At 45.6% G+C, this 13,265-nt stretch overlaps 1 protein-coding gene across 4 annotated transcripts in view; it reads right to left on the reverse strand.

The window, feature by feature from the left end:
* The window catches only part of LOC309522059 (uncharacterized protein), a 128,852-nt gene that overhangs the window by 85,461 nt on the left and 30,126 nt on the right, over window positions 1-13,265 (reverse strand). The window contains exon 1 of one of the 4 annotated variants that reach the window (XM_082205273.1): window positions 1,609-1,922. The exons of the other annotated variants lie outside the window; for them this stretch is intronic. The gene's annotated coding sequence lies outside the window, so the exon portion shown is untranslated. Of the gene's footprint in view, window positions 1-1,608; window positions 1,923-13,265 lie in introns of those variants that run through there. 4 annotated transcript variants of the gene reach the window in all.

The following is a 13,265-nucleotide window of genomic DNA, read 5'->3' on the forward strand; positions in this document are numbered from 1 at the left end:
AAATGCCTCTTATCTAATAGGAAACAAAATGTTAATCTGTTCGGCCAATTGGGCTTATGCAGAGCCTGATTATCATATGCAAATAGAGAGCACGCTAATTGCAAAATGCTGAAGGGCCCCATTTGTCTTCTGACCTTTACAAAAGCTTAGTGGATAGATTTCAAAGACATGCTGGCGGCGGGGGCGGGAGCAGAGGGACAACCAGGTGAACTCTGATAGGGCATTTAGCAGGAGGAGACTGCTGGCACAACCTATCAGTGAGCTGCCACAACCTATAATTAGAGTTGCCAGCTTTTTTTGGCAAAGCTCCTGTGCTATTTAGTGGGACACAGGTGGCGCTGTGGTCTAAACCACTGAGCCTAGGGCTTGCTGATCAGAAGGTCGGCGGTTCAAATCCCGGCGACGGGGTGAGCTCCTGTTGTTCGGTCCCTGCTCCTGCCAACCTAGCAGTTCGAAAGCACGTCAAAGTGCAAGTAGATAAATAGGTACCGCTCCGGCGGGAAGGTAGACGACGTTTCCGTGCGCTGCTCTGGTTTTGCCACAAGTGGCTTAGTCATGCTGGCCACATGACCCGGAAGCTGTCTGTGGACAAACGCCAGCTCCCTTGGCCTATAGAGCGAGATGAGCGCTGCAACCCCAGAATCGTCCATGACTGGACCTAACGGTCGGGGTACCTTTACCTTTACTATTTAGCATTAGGGTGCTCAATGTGGTGTGCATGGGCACCACCAGCACTCTCCTTAGCAGCCCCCAAGGCCCACTCCCCTCATAGTTTTTTAAAATAAGTTTTTTGGGGGACGGGGGGGGGGGATTTTGCTTTTTATTTTGATGGTTTGGTTAAGAAGGGCTGCCTGATGGGGAGTATGGCTTTTTGTTTGTTTTTTTTTGTTTTAGTCTGTGTTCTGTTTTGTTTTTGTTGTTCTTGTTTTTGCAGGTAGGTAAATTGCTTTTCATGGAGTAGTGCTTCTCAGCATTGCCAGTTTTCCTTCTCAGAAATGGATATTTTTGTGGTGCTCACAGCAGCCTTGCAGCTTTCCAAACGGCTCCCCAGGCTCAGAAATATCAGGGAAGCCCGCTTTAGACAAGCAGACATTTGGCAGATGATGCCTGGTGGGGAAAGCTCCACTTACTGAGACCTTGTTAAATGCAAAGGACAGGAGCCATGCCAGAAAGCTCCTGTTAGAAGAATTAGCTTCCCCACCCCACCAGAATGTTAGCCCCAATTTTTGAGACTGTGACATTCCTATGTGATGGTGTCTAAAATGTCCTTGCTCAGAAGTATCTCCCCCCCAAAAAGTATGCTTTAATTTCAATCTATCTCCCCTTCTAACTATAGATTTGCTACTTCATTCACAGAAAGCAGCTGCAGATCCAAGCCTGAAAAATCACAGTCATTCTCTTCCCCCCGCCCTTCTCTATCCGTTTAACAAGGGCAGCTGCCTGGATAACAATTTCAATTACTATACAGAAGAGGGAGAGAGAAACCTTCACTGCATCTCTGTAAATTCTCTCAATCAATAAGGCAATGGAGTGATGTTGCGGGGAAAACAAACTGTATTTACTCTTCCAATTCAGGCGATTGTGAAGGGCTGCTGGAAACGTACTTACTGAGAAATTAGCCCAGTGTGAGTCCAATTGGAGGACAAAGCAGCATGAAATGGATGGTGGCCTGCGGGTACCACTCCATCCAAGGGAAAACCTACTGACAATGAGCACTGGATGTGCCCCCTTCTGATTCGGAAACTGCTGCAGCCAAAAAAAAAAAAAACCGAGAGAGAAGGTGGGGAGGTTAATTTCACGATAGCAAGCTCCAGTTCCCCAGCAGCAATAGGGAGACGACAATTCCTTCACACAAATTGTTTTAAAAAATGTGAACTCCCCGCAAAAGCTGTGCTGATAACCTCTTTCAGCTTTATGCTAACTATAAAGGATGGGGCAGGGGCTGACAAAGCCATAAGGGGCCTGGAAGATCTATTTTCAAATTTAGCCAAGAAAAGAAAAGAAAATGAGTGCTACTGCCGTAACAAAGCCAAGTTCCCAACACTTGTTTACACACCATATATTGCACAGCAAAACATTACAGTGGTGCCCTGCAAGACGAATGCCTCGCAAGACGGAAAACCCGCTAGACGAAAGGGTTTTCCGTTTTTGAGCTGCTTCGCAAGACGATTTTCCCTATGGGCTTGCTTTGCAAGACGAAAACGTCTTGCAAGTGTTCCGATTTTTTTTCGCTCCCCCCCCCTTTTTCTAAGCCGCTAAGCCGCTAATAGCCTTTTAGCCGCTAATCCGCTAAGCCTTTAATAGCCGCTAATAGCCTCTTAGCCGCTAATCCGCTAAGCCTTTAATAGCTGCTAAGCCTTTAATAGCCGCTAAGCCTTTAATAGCCGCTAAACTGCTAATAGCGCTAATCCGCTAATAGGGTTGCTTCGCAAGACGAAAAAACCGCTAGACATAGAGGCTCGCGGAACGGATTAATTTCGTCTTGCAAGGCACCACTGTATGTTTTTGAAATAAAAAAAAAATCCTTCCAATAGCACCTTAGAGACCAACTAAGTTTGCTCTTGGTATGAGCTTTCGTGTGCATGCACACTTCTTCAAATGTTTTTGTTAGTCAGGGACAGTGAAGTTCTACTTCCTAAAAATGAAAATCCTGCTCTGGCTCCCTCTGGCTTTTGAGTTTGCATCAGGCACTATAGCAACGTACTTCCAAGTTTAAAAAGTAGAAGCAAAAGCTGAGGTTCTCCAGATGGTATGTTCTGCTGCTCTGCTTTCAGGTGAAGTTTGTTTATAAAGTGACACTTGGCATCAACAGAAATGGAGTTTTAGCTGAGGTCAGCCTCTTCCATGGCAAAGATCCTAACCGCATAACACTATGCATGTTTAGTTAGAAGTAAGCCCCACTCCCCCCACCAAGTAAATGAGTACAGTGGTACCTTGGTTCTCAAACACCTTGGTACACAAACAAATTGGAACCTGATTTGCGAACTTTCTTTGGAAGCCGAACGTGCTCCAATTTGAGTGTTACGCTTCTGATTTGAGTGCCACACTTCCATTTTGAGTGTTACACAGAGGTCTGTCTGCTTTTGCTATTGATTTTGTGTTTTTGTTTTTGCGGCTCTTTTGTTTTTGTGACTATGTGGAACCCAGTTCAGCTACTGATTGATTGATAGTGTGACTGCAGTACATTGATTATTGCTTTCATCTTATGGATCAATGGTCTCGTTAGATAGTAAAATCCATGTTAAATGGCTGTTTTGGGGGTTGTTTTTAAAAGTCTGGAACGGATTGATCCATTTTGCATTACTTTCTATGGGAACGCGTGCCTTGGTTTTGGAACGCTTTGGTTTTGGAACAGATTTCCAGTATTAAGTAGTGGGTTGACAAAGCAGACGACACAGAGATTTCTCCAAGTGGTTCTTTATACTAAGCTGGAACTGAACTGAACTGAACTGAACAGCAAACTGCTCAGCCGGCCTGCTTTTATAGGCAGCCGGCTGTCAACATTGTAACAACAATAACCCAGGGTTTCCCACCTAAAATAACTGACGTGGACCTGAGTAAAAACTATATACAGTGGTACCTCGGGTTACATATGCTTCAGGTTACATATGATTCAGGTTACAGACTCCGCTAACCCAGAAATAGTGCTTCAGATTAAGAACTATGCTTCAGGATGAGAACAGAAATTGTGCTCCGGCGGTGCGGCAGCAGCAGGAGGCCCCATTAGCTAAAGTGGTGCTTCAGGTTAAGAACAGTTTCAGGTTAAGTATGGACCTCCAGAACGAATTAAGTACTTAACCTGAGGTACCACTGTACATGATACTCCTGGTGGCCAGGGTGAGTACTTCAATACATAACATCCAGAATGGTTTAAGTTTGAGAATGAAGGTACCACTGCATAGGATTACAGCTCAGGAGATGGGAAATTGGTGGCTATATTCTGCCTCCAGTCATGCTTCTGCAGACCAGTTGCTGGAAGCTACAGTTCCTGCAGGCATCTGGGTGACCACTGTTGGAGCAGAGCTCATCTTGTGGTTTTAGGAATTCCTCACAAGATGAGCTCACTGGGTAGTATTAGGTAAGCCACCATGCTGTTAATCAAACTCCCCCCTACAATACACCATGAAGATATTATAGAGTTGTTGTCAAGATCAGTGGCGTAGCGTGGGTTGTCAGCACCCGGGGCAAGGCAAGTAATTTGCGCCCCCTAACCCGTGGATTTGCACCCCCTAACCCGTGGATTTGCGCCCCCTAACCCCCAGATGTTGCGCCCGGTGCGTCCGGCCCCCCCTGCACCCCCCACGCTACGCCACTGGTCAGGATTAACTGAAACCAGACTCTCCAAATGCCCCTATTTTCCAGGGACAGTCCCGGATTTGCAGAAGCCATTCCAGTTTCTGATTTGATCCCGGAATGTCCTGCTTTTCCTTAGGACATCCCTATTTTCATCAGAGAAATGTTGGAGGGTATGTGATACGATGTACTTTTACTGTAAGGCCCTGCTGTGCAGGCTAGGTTAAGCTGGAGGTGGGGGATTCGGGGGTATTTAAATGCCATTTCAAAATAAGAACATGTTTCTCAGGATTACACTGAAGATGGAGAGCATCAGATTGGGGGGTTTTATTTTAAAATAGAGGGAAATCTTAATCGGTGCTTCATTAAGTTTCCCCTGGCTTTGTTGGCTCAGGCAATGGCAATACGCTGAATATTTTCTCTTTTGTTTGTCAACATCTGTGAGTCGTTCAGGTCAATTAGTTCCATCTGTAGCTGTGGCAGCAGCATCTTCTGGTGACACAGCAAAAGGGCCATTAAGCGGCTAGAACAGCTGCCTTTTATGTTCCAAATAAGAACTTCCTGCAGTTTCTTTGCCATTCACGTTTGAGTCCAGCATCTTCTGCACTGTTCTTCTGCTAAATAATGGATAGTTTCTATGCAGAGCTTAGTGTGTTCTGTTTTTTTATTTTAATCGGCACCTTGGTAAGACATCTTCTGTGTCAAGAAAGGCAAAGTGCTGCAGACTGAATAAAGTATGCAAAACAAAGACATTTTTATTGCTTATTAAATTTACTCTTTTTCCCAGTTGTGCTTCTTTTATTTACAAGGCCAGGTAAAGACACAGAGGTTCTGATGAACAGTCACTTCTCCAGCTTTTCACTAGGCAAGCCCTAATGTGGGCTGGTGTCAAAGTCTTATACACATTTACTTGGAATTAATAGGTAAAGTTTGACTCAACGGGGTTTACAGTGAACTTGGGGAACTTGCAGTCTTATAGATGTTGCTTTATGATAACTTTCATCATCCCTGACCTTGATGGCTGGGAATGATAGGAGCTGGAGTTGAATAATTACAAGTTCCCATATAAGGTAAAGGTAAAGGGACCCCTGACCATTAGGTCCAGTCGTGACCAACTCTGGGGTTGTGGCGCTCATCTTGATTTATTGGCCGAGGGAGCCGGCGTACAGCTTTCGGGTCATGTGGCCAACATGACTAAGCCGCTTCTGGCGATCCAGAGCAGTGCACGGAAATGCCATTTATCTTTCCGCCAGAGCGGTACCTATTTATCTACTTGCACTTTGACGTGCATTCGAACTGCTAGGTTGGCAGGAGAAGGGACCGAGCAACAGGAGCTCACCCCATCGCGGGGATTTGAATTGCCGACCTTCTGATCGGCAAGTCCTAGGCTCAGTGGTTTAACCCACAGCGCCACCCGCGTCCCATAAGTCCAGTAATTACAGAAAGAGGAATCCTTGCCTCTGAGATGTGTGGAAAATCTCTATGTCTTGATGTAACATCTTTGTTTCTGTTTGTGTGAAAGAGGGAGGGAGGGGGGAATTTGGAACAGCTCAACTCTCTGCGTATTGCTTTAGATTGTACAGCTTTTTCCCCTCTCACCTCTCCAGCAATTAGCAAAGGCAGCTGAACACCCAGCTAGATCCAAGAAGGTCGGGTTTCTAGTCCAGAATGGAAATGGCTGCATGCATGACCCATGAAAAAGCTAATGGCAAAAGTATGAACCCAGATCGTAAACAACAAAACATAGCTGGGAACAGAGCTGGGCTCTTCTACAGCAGTTGTGTTCATTCAATCAAACAGAGCAGCCAGCAAACACTCACTTTTCCTGAGCAGAAGCTAACTGTTCCCAGGCAGACCATATTCAAAGTGCATATGGACACACACACACACATACATATACCGTATTTTTCGCCCTATAGGACGCACTTTTTCCCCTCCAAAAATGAAGGGGAAATGTGTGTGCGTCCTATGGGGTGAATGCAGGCTTTCGCTGAAGCCTGGAGAGCGAGAGGCGTCGGTGCGCACCCACCCCTCTCACTCTCCAGGCTCCAGGAAGCTATCCGGAGTTCCCCCGGGCGTGCAAGGCTTGCAGGCGGCAGCCGGCAGCCCGGAGCATGGGGGGCCCTCCGGAGGACGCCCCATGCTTCGCGCAGGTGTCCGCAGCCTGCCGCCCGGCGCGTGGAGTGCCCTGAAGCAGAGCGCCCCTCACGCCGGGCAGACATCGGCCAGCCCCACAAGCTCGGGGGACAGCAGGGAGGCGCAGCGCCACCATCCCACTGTTCCCCAACCTGGTTTTGGAGGGGAGAAATAAAGGGGGGAAAATTTCATTTATTTTCCCCCCAAAAAAGTAGGTGCGTCCTATGGGACGGAGCGTCCTATGGGATGAAAAATACGGTATATGAGGATGTAGAAGCACAGCTGATATGATTGTGTAAGAAGCAGAGAAGAAGCCTAGAGAGATAAAAGCCATTTTAAAAGCTCTGAACAGCTCCTGCCACGTGGAACAAGCAAGCAAGCAAACATCACTGCCTATCATGGGAATTGGGGTTGCTTGTGTGTAAACCTCCAGCCGTTCCCAACTGCTTGGGGTGGTTGCGTCTTTCCCCGGCTGAGCAGCCCTTCTGCGCTGCTGCTCAGTCGCTGGCAGAATCCGTCAGTGGGTGTCTCCTAAATTTCCTCCAGCATAAGAATTCCTTAACGGACAACCTTCGCCTCGCCTCTCTGCGCGGAAGCCTTCTGCGCAGAGTGGGCGTGCCAAGCGGTGGTCCTCCACTCTCCTCACTGACTTCACTGGAAGAGTCTCGGAGCCTCCCCTCTGAAGTGCTCTCTGCCTCTCCCTTCTTCCTGGTGTCACCGGGACTTCTTTCCCCAGAGGACGTTCTCTCTCTTCCCTTACTAGTTCCCTCTCCTGCAGAATCTGGGAGCCTAGCCTCTCCACTCTGCTCCGATGTCAGTTCCCTGACACTGCCCTTCTCCACATGGCTGGCATTTTAATATCTGCTGCAAGAGCCCAAAGCCTGCTTACAGCACAATCCTATGCATGCCTACTTAGAAGTAAATCCCTAGGGAAGTGGGTGTAGGACTGCAGCCATAGCATCTCTGGATGGCCACTGTGGGAACAGGATGTGGGACTAAGAAGGGCCATTTGCCTGATATTTGAGAGCAGCAGAGAGATAGCTCAGTTAGGAAAGCATGATACACTTAATCTCAGGGTCAAGGGTTCAAGCCCTACTTTGAGCCAAAGATCCCTGCACAGCAGCAAGAAGAAATTCCGACAAAAGAAGAATGGCAGACAAAAATTAATGGACTATGCAGAATTGGACAAAACGACAGGAAGGATTCAAAACCTATGGGACCAGAAATTTACAGAAGATGGGAAGAAGTATGTGAATTATTTGAAGAACAACTATAATCAATAAATTATGCTAGTAGGACCACAAGAAGTTTTGTAAGGAGAAATATACGAAATGTTACAAAGTAGAAAAAGATAGAGATATTGGTTATGAGTCTGTAATAGGGAAAATAAGAAATGCATACTAAGAGATTAGACTGGGAAATTTTCAGACAGGACTGATGGAAGTCAAAAAAATTGAATAAGATGTAGAAGTATGTTTAATTATTGTCGAAATGGTATGTTAAAAAACTAATAAAAACTTATACAGTGGTGCCCTGCAAGACGAATGCCTTGCAAGACAGAAAACCCGCTAGACGAAAGGGTTTTCTGTTTTGGAGGTGCTTCGCAAAACGAATTTCCTATGGGCTTGCTTCGCAAGACGAAAATGTCTTGCGAGTTCCTACGGGGTTTTTTTTTCCTCCCCCCCCTTTTTCCCAAGCCGCTAAGCCGCTTATCAGCTGATCCTAAGCTGCTAGGCCGCTTAACAGCTGATCCGCTAAGCCGCTTAACAGCTGATCCGCTAAGCCGCTTAACAGCTGATCCGCTAAGCCGCTAAGCCGCTTAACAGCTGATCCGCTAAGCCGCTTAACAGCTGATCCGCTAAGCCGCTTAACAGCTGATCCGCTAAGCCGCTAAGACGCTTAACAGCTGATCCGCTAAGCCGCTAAGATGCTTAACAGCTGATCCGCTAAGCCGCTAAACAGCTGATCCGCTAAGCCGCTAAGCCACTAATCAGATGATCCGCTAAGCCGCTAAGCCGCTTATCAGCTGATCCGCTAAGCCCGCTACACCGCTAATAGCGCTAAGCCGCTAAGCCGCTAATGGGCTTGCTTTGCAAGACGAAAAAACCGCAAGACGAAGAGACTCGCGGAACGGATTCTTTTCGTCTTGCGAGGCACCACTGTGTGTGTGTGTGTGTGTGTGTGTGTGTGTGTGTATATATATATATATAGAGAGAGAGAGAGAGAGAGAGAGAGATCCCTGCACAGCAGGGGGTTGGACTAGATGACCATCGTGGTCCCTTTCAACTCTACAATTCTATTCTTCTTATGTTCTTGGCTGTTTAGCAAGTCACCTTTAATAACAGATGAAAGATCCCTTCTTTTTTGGATTAGAAGGAAACAACATCACCCTACCCTTAAAAAAAAAAAAAAACACTCCTACACGATTGAGTGTTCTAGTCTCTTCTTTTATCCAAAGCTGTTTCAATTTAAATGGAATATATTCTCCCCCATGCAATTTTCATGAGGTACAACATGAGAGAGAGAGCGCAGAGCGGCTGTATCATTAGTAGTCGTGCAGGAGAGGGATTTCTGCAAGTGGAGTTTGTCACGCCACGGGGCTGAAGGGATTTGAGAAACTACTCCTACCCAGATCCCCTCCATCTACTGATATTACTGGTACAGAATCCCTTAGCATTACTATCTAGAGTGAAAAAAATAAGGTAGCCCCTTTTTTGTCAATCCATGAGCCTAATAAAATGATGAGCCATGTTGGGCGTTGAAAATGAGTAGTTTTCACAGGGGGAAAAAAAACAACCACATTACAATGTAATCCTATACATACCTACTCAGAAGTAACTCTCAATCCGTTAAGTTAGTCTTACTCCCAGGTAAGGTTCGCAGCCTTAATTGTGTAAAACAAAAAACCCATAGTCAATAATAGATAATTTTTAAAAATCTAATATCCAAGTGGGCTATCGGTTTCATGCCTTTAGCCCGAGAGGGCAATAAATTTGTGGAGCTTCACTGAAAAAATGCAGACTGAACAGTGTAAACTCTGTAATGATTGTGATGGAAAAACCTTATTCTTTATATTTCACTTATGGATAAAATTGAACTGTCTTCTGCATTTAATACAGCAAAATGTTCCTCACTTAGCCTGCTTTCCGACACTGATGAGCGATTAAACATCTCTTTATCGAGAGAACATTGCTAGTGGAAAACAATATTCTACTTTCATCCATCAGCACAATTCTAATTATACAGACTTCAAAATGGGGTGGTTGGTACCATACTGAGGAACTAAACTATTTTTATAGACTTATAACCTTAGTAGAATTACTAGACATGCTGACAGTAATGGATAGCTTTCACTGAAAAAACATCTTGGTTGGGTAAAAGAGTAGGCGGAATCTAATCCATAATACCCAAATTTGAGCAACAAAACAACTTGACAAATCTGACATATTCTGTGACAGTGGATTGTATCCAATGAAGTCACTTCACAATATAGTGGTACCTCAGGTTATATATGCTTCAGGTTACATACGCTTCAGGTTACAGACTCCGCTAACTTAGAAATAGTGCTTCAGGTTAAGAACTTTGCTTCAGGATAAGAACAGAAATCGTGCTCCGGCGGCGCAGCGGCAGCAGGAGGCCCCATTAGCTAAAGTGGTGCTTCAGGTTAAGAACAGTTTCAGGTTAAGAACGGACCTCCGGAACAAATTAAGTACTTAACCTGAGGTACCACTGTATGTGACTTCCGCTCACACAACAGAACTTCCTCACCTTCTCCTCCCCACGTGCCCCCCTGCCTACCGCGCAGCTGTAGTGGAAATGCTGAAGACAATTGTATTTTGAGGAGTTAGGTGGCATGTCCCTTTCCCTTTAACACCCCCAGTTTGAGGTCTGCTGGATTCTTGTGTTTCACACACCTGTTCAGAATTTCTTGGGTTCTTCTGTGTTGCGAGTGCTGGCTGGATGCCCGGCTGCAGGTAGTGGGAGACTCTCAGCCGCTCTGTATTAATTCCATCTCAGGGTCCTGTGCTAATCATGAGTAATGCCAGGCGCACTTGATTACATGAAGGCAGGCTATAAAAGCCATAGGTGGGAGGGGCCCAGAAGGGGAGATTGGGTAGCCCCTGTCGGGTATGTTTTATTTTATGCTTTGCATGCCTGCTGTTTATTGTTAATTAAACTGTTTTGGTTCCCCTTCCCCTTCCTCATTCCTTTTGTCCTGATACTCTTGGGAAGAACTGCTGTATTTGGCAGCACAGCAGCTTCCAAATATGTTCTGTCTAGCCCCAACTTCCCATGGAAGGGCATTCTACAACCTTGGAGCCACTACTAAGAAGGCTCTGTCCCGGCCAACTAGACATGGAGGTGACTGTAAAAGACAGTTCATGCAGAAGAAGCCAGCCCTTCAAATATATTGGCCTTAAATTGTTTAGTGAGTTGATCCCTGAAAAGTGGACTACACATCTTAACCACATTCAGTACAAGAGGCAAGAGTGTTTCAATTGGGCCTTTCCGGTCCAAGTCTAAACACTCAATCTGCTAAGGGTTTATGTTTGCGTGACTTTGGGCTAGTGACTTTCTCTTAGCCTAACCTACCTCAGCTGGTTGTTGTGAGAATGAAGATAGCATGTATGGGTGCTCTGAACACTCTGGACAATCTGAAAGAATTTTGTTATTATTAAAACTATCCAATGAGTTCATACTCAGTGCCCCAAACAGTCATTCCCTAAGAATGCGCATCTAACCATTTTTGGCATAAGAGCCTACAGAATGGAATTTGTCGCACAGATAAAGCTCTCAAACAACAGCGAGTCCTGATTCCAAGGACGTTTCCTCTGATAACAAACCGTCAATGTGGGGGAGAAAAAATATATATTATCCACTAATTTGTCTGAGGTCGATGATTTAAAAAACCATGTTTAGGAACTCCAGACACGCCCCGTGCAAATAATGGTTTTATAACTAATCCAGGCTGCAATCCTAAACATGCTGGCAGCAAATCCGTTTGAACTGGATGTGACTTCCGAGTAAACATGCTTAGGAATCCTCAGGAAGGCTGAAATTCTACGCTCAGTTGCAGAAGAGTAAGGTACATTGTGCTCTATGGGACTTCCTTCCACGCACAAGAACAGGCTGTAGGTAGTTTGCTAAGTCTTGCAGCTTTTCTTTCAGCCAGGTACATACACGTGAGCTAGCAGGACAAGCCACAATGGGATCAGTGCTGATTATTTTAAAATCCAAACATGAGTTTAAGCGAGAGTGCTGAGGTTGGGGGGGGGGGACTTTGGCTCAGTTCCCTTTTCTGATATGAAGCTCACTGTGGGTGTTTATAGACACTGGTGCTAGAGTGACAGCAACATGAAGACACCTCCTGAAACAGTACAGTTTACTCTATGGTTTTAACCTCTTCATGAATTAATTAGACTCAAGCATGCTGGTTATACAGTCATACCTCAGAATAAATACGCTTCAGGATAAGTATTTTTGAGTTGCGCTCTGTGGCGACCGGGAAGTAACGGAGCGTGTTACTTCCGGGTTTCGCAGCTCACGCATGCGCAGACGGTCAAAATGATGTCACGTGCATGCACGGAAGAGGGTGAAACGCGACTCGCACATGTGCAGTCATGTCTTACGTTCTGTTCAGGATGTGAACGGGGCTCCAGAATGGATCCCATTCGCATCCTGATGTACCACTGTATGAGTCAAATTTCATATACAGATCTCATCTTAGAAGGCTTGTTGAAAAGGAAGGTCTTCAATATTTTATTTTATTTTATTTTATTTATACAGTCGTACCTTGGTTTTCGAACAGCTTAGGTCTCGAACGTTTTGGCTCCTGAATGTCACAAAGCTGGAAGTGAGCGTTCCAGTTTGTGAACTACTTATGGAAGCCGAACGCCCCACCAGGCTTCCGCGGCCAGAAGCTTCCTGCAGCCAATCAGAAGCCGTGCTTTGGTTTCCAAACGTTTTGGAAGTCTTCCGGAACAGATTCCGTTCAGCTTCCAAGGTATGACTGTATTTCATTTCATTTATTAAATTTGGATACCACCCTTCTTCCAAAGATGTCAGGGCGGTTCACAGCATAAAAATACAAGATTAAAAAATACATAATAAAAACAAGGATAAAAACAAAGCACACTAATAGCACCCTCCAGCAGACACTGAAAAGACAACTATTCAACTGTCTACTATTCAAGGGGAAGGACTTCCACAATGTTAAAGGCCCAATTCCTATATTATGTGGAAAGGACCTTTCAATGAATCAGCATCCAGACACTCCTCACCTGCAGAACGCAAGGATCAGTTGGGCACATAAGTAGCTTTCTCCACCTACATAAAGGCAACCCAACGAATCTCCATAATATTAATCATGTGCTTTTTAGCTGCCAGCTCTGCATGCCAAAAAGGCGTGACGGGGGTCTGACAGGAAAACCTCAAATCTGCATCCTTTTAAGATTCAACTTCTACACTGCATTTCTGGGTGACACTTCAGCGCTGAAACAGGAACGAGCCGTTTCATCTATTGGCAAGCTGTAGCTCAAATCCTGCTCTCAAGAGACTACCAGTTAGGAAAGAGAAGAGTCTCTCGAAGGTTGCTTGTACATTTTGTAAACTTCCCCCTCCCTGCCACACACCTACAATCCCCATTTGGAGGGGTTAATCCGATGACAAGTAAAGGGATTATTAATTGAATCGGCTTTAGACAAGTGCAGTCCAGGGAGCCGTATACTTCTGCCAGTACACCTGCAGACTCCTTTCCCTGTCTGTAGCCCACTCCCTCCCTCCCTCCACAACACACACACACACACACACACACACACACACCTGCTATTCTTAGG

The sequence above is a fragment of the Podarcis vaucheri genome (genome assembly GCF_965113315.1).
Source record: "Podarcis vaucheri genome assembly, chromosome: 17".
Classification (NCBI taxonomy): domain Eukaryota; kingdom Metazoa; phylum Chordata; class Lepidosauria; order Squamata; family Lacertidae; genus Podarcis; species Podarcis vaucheri.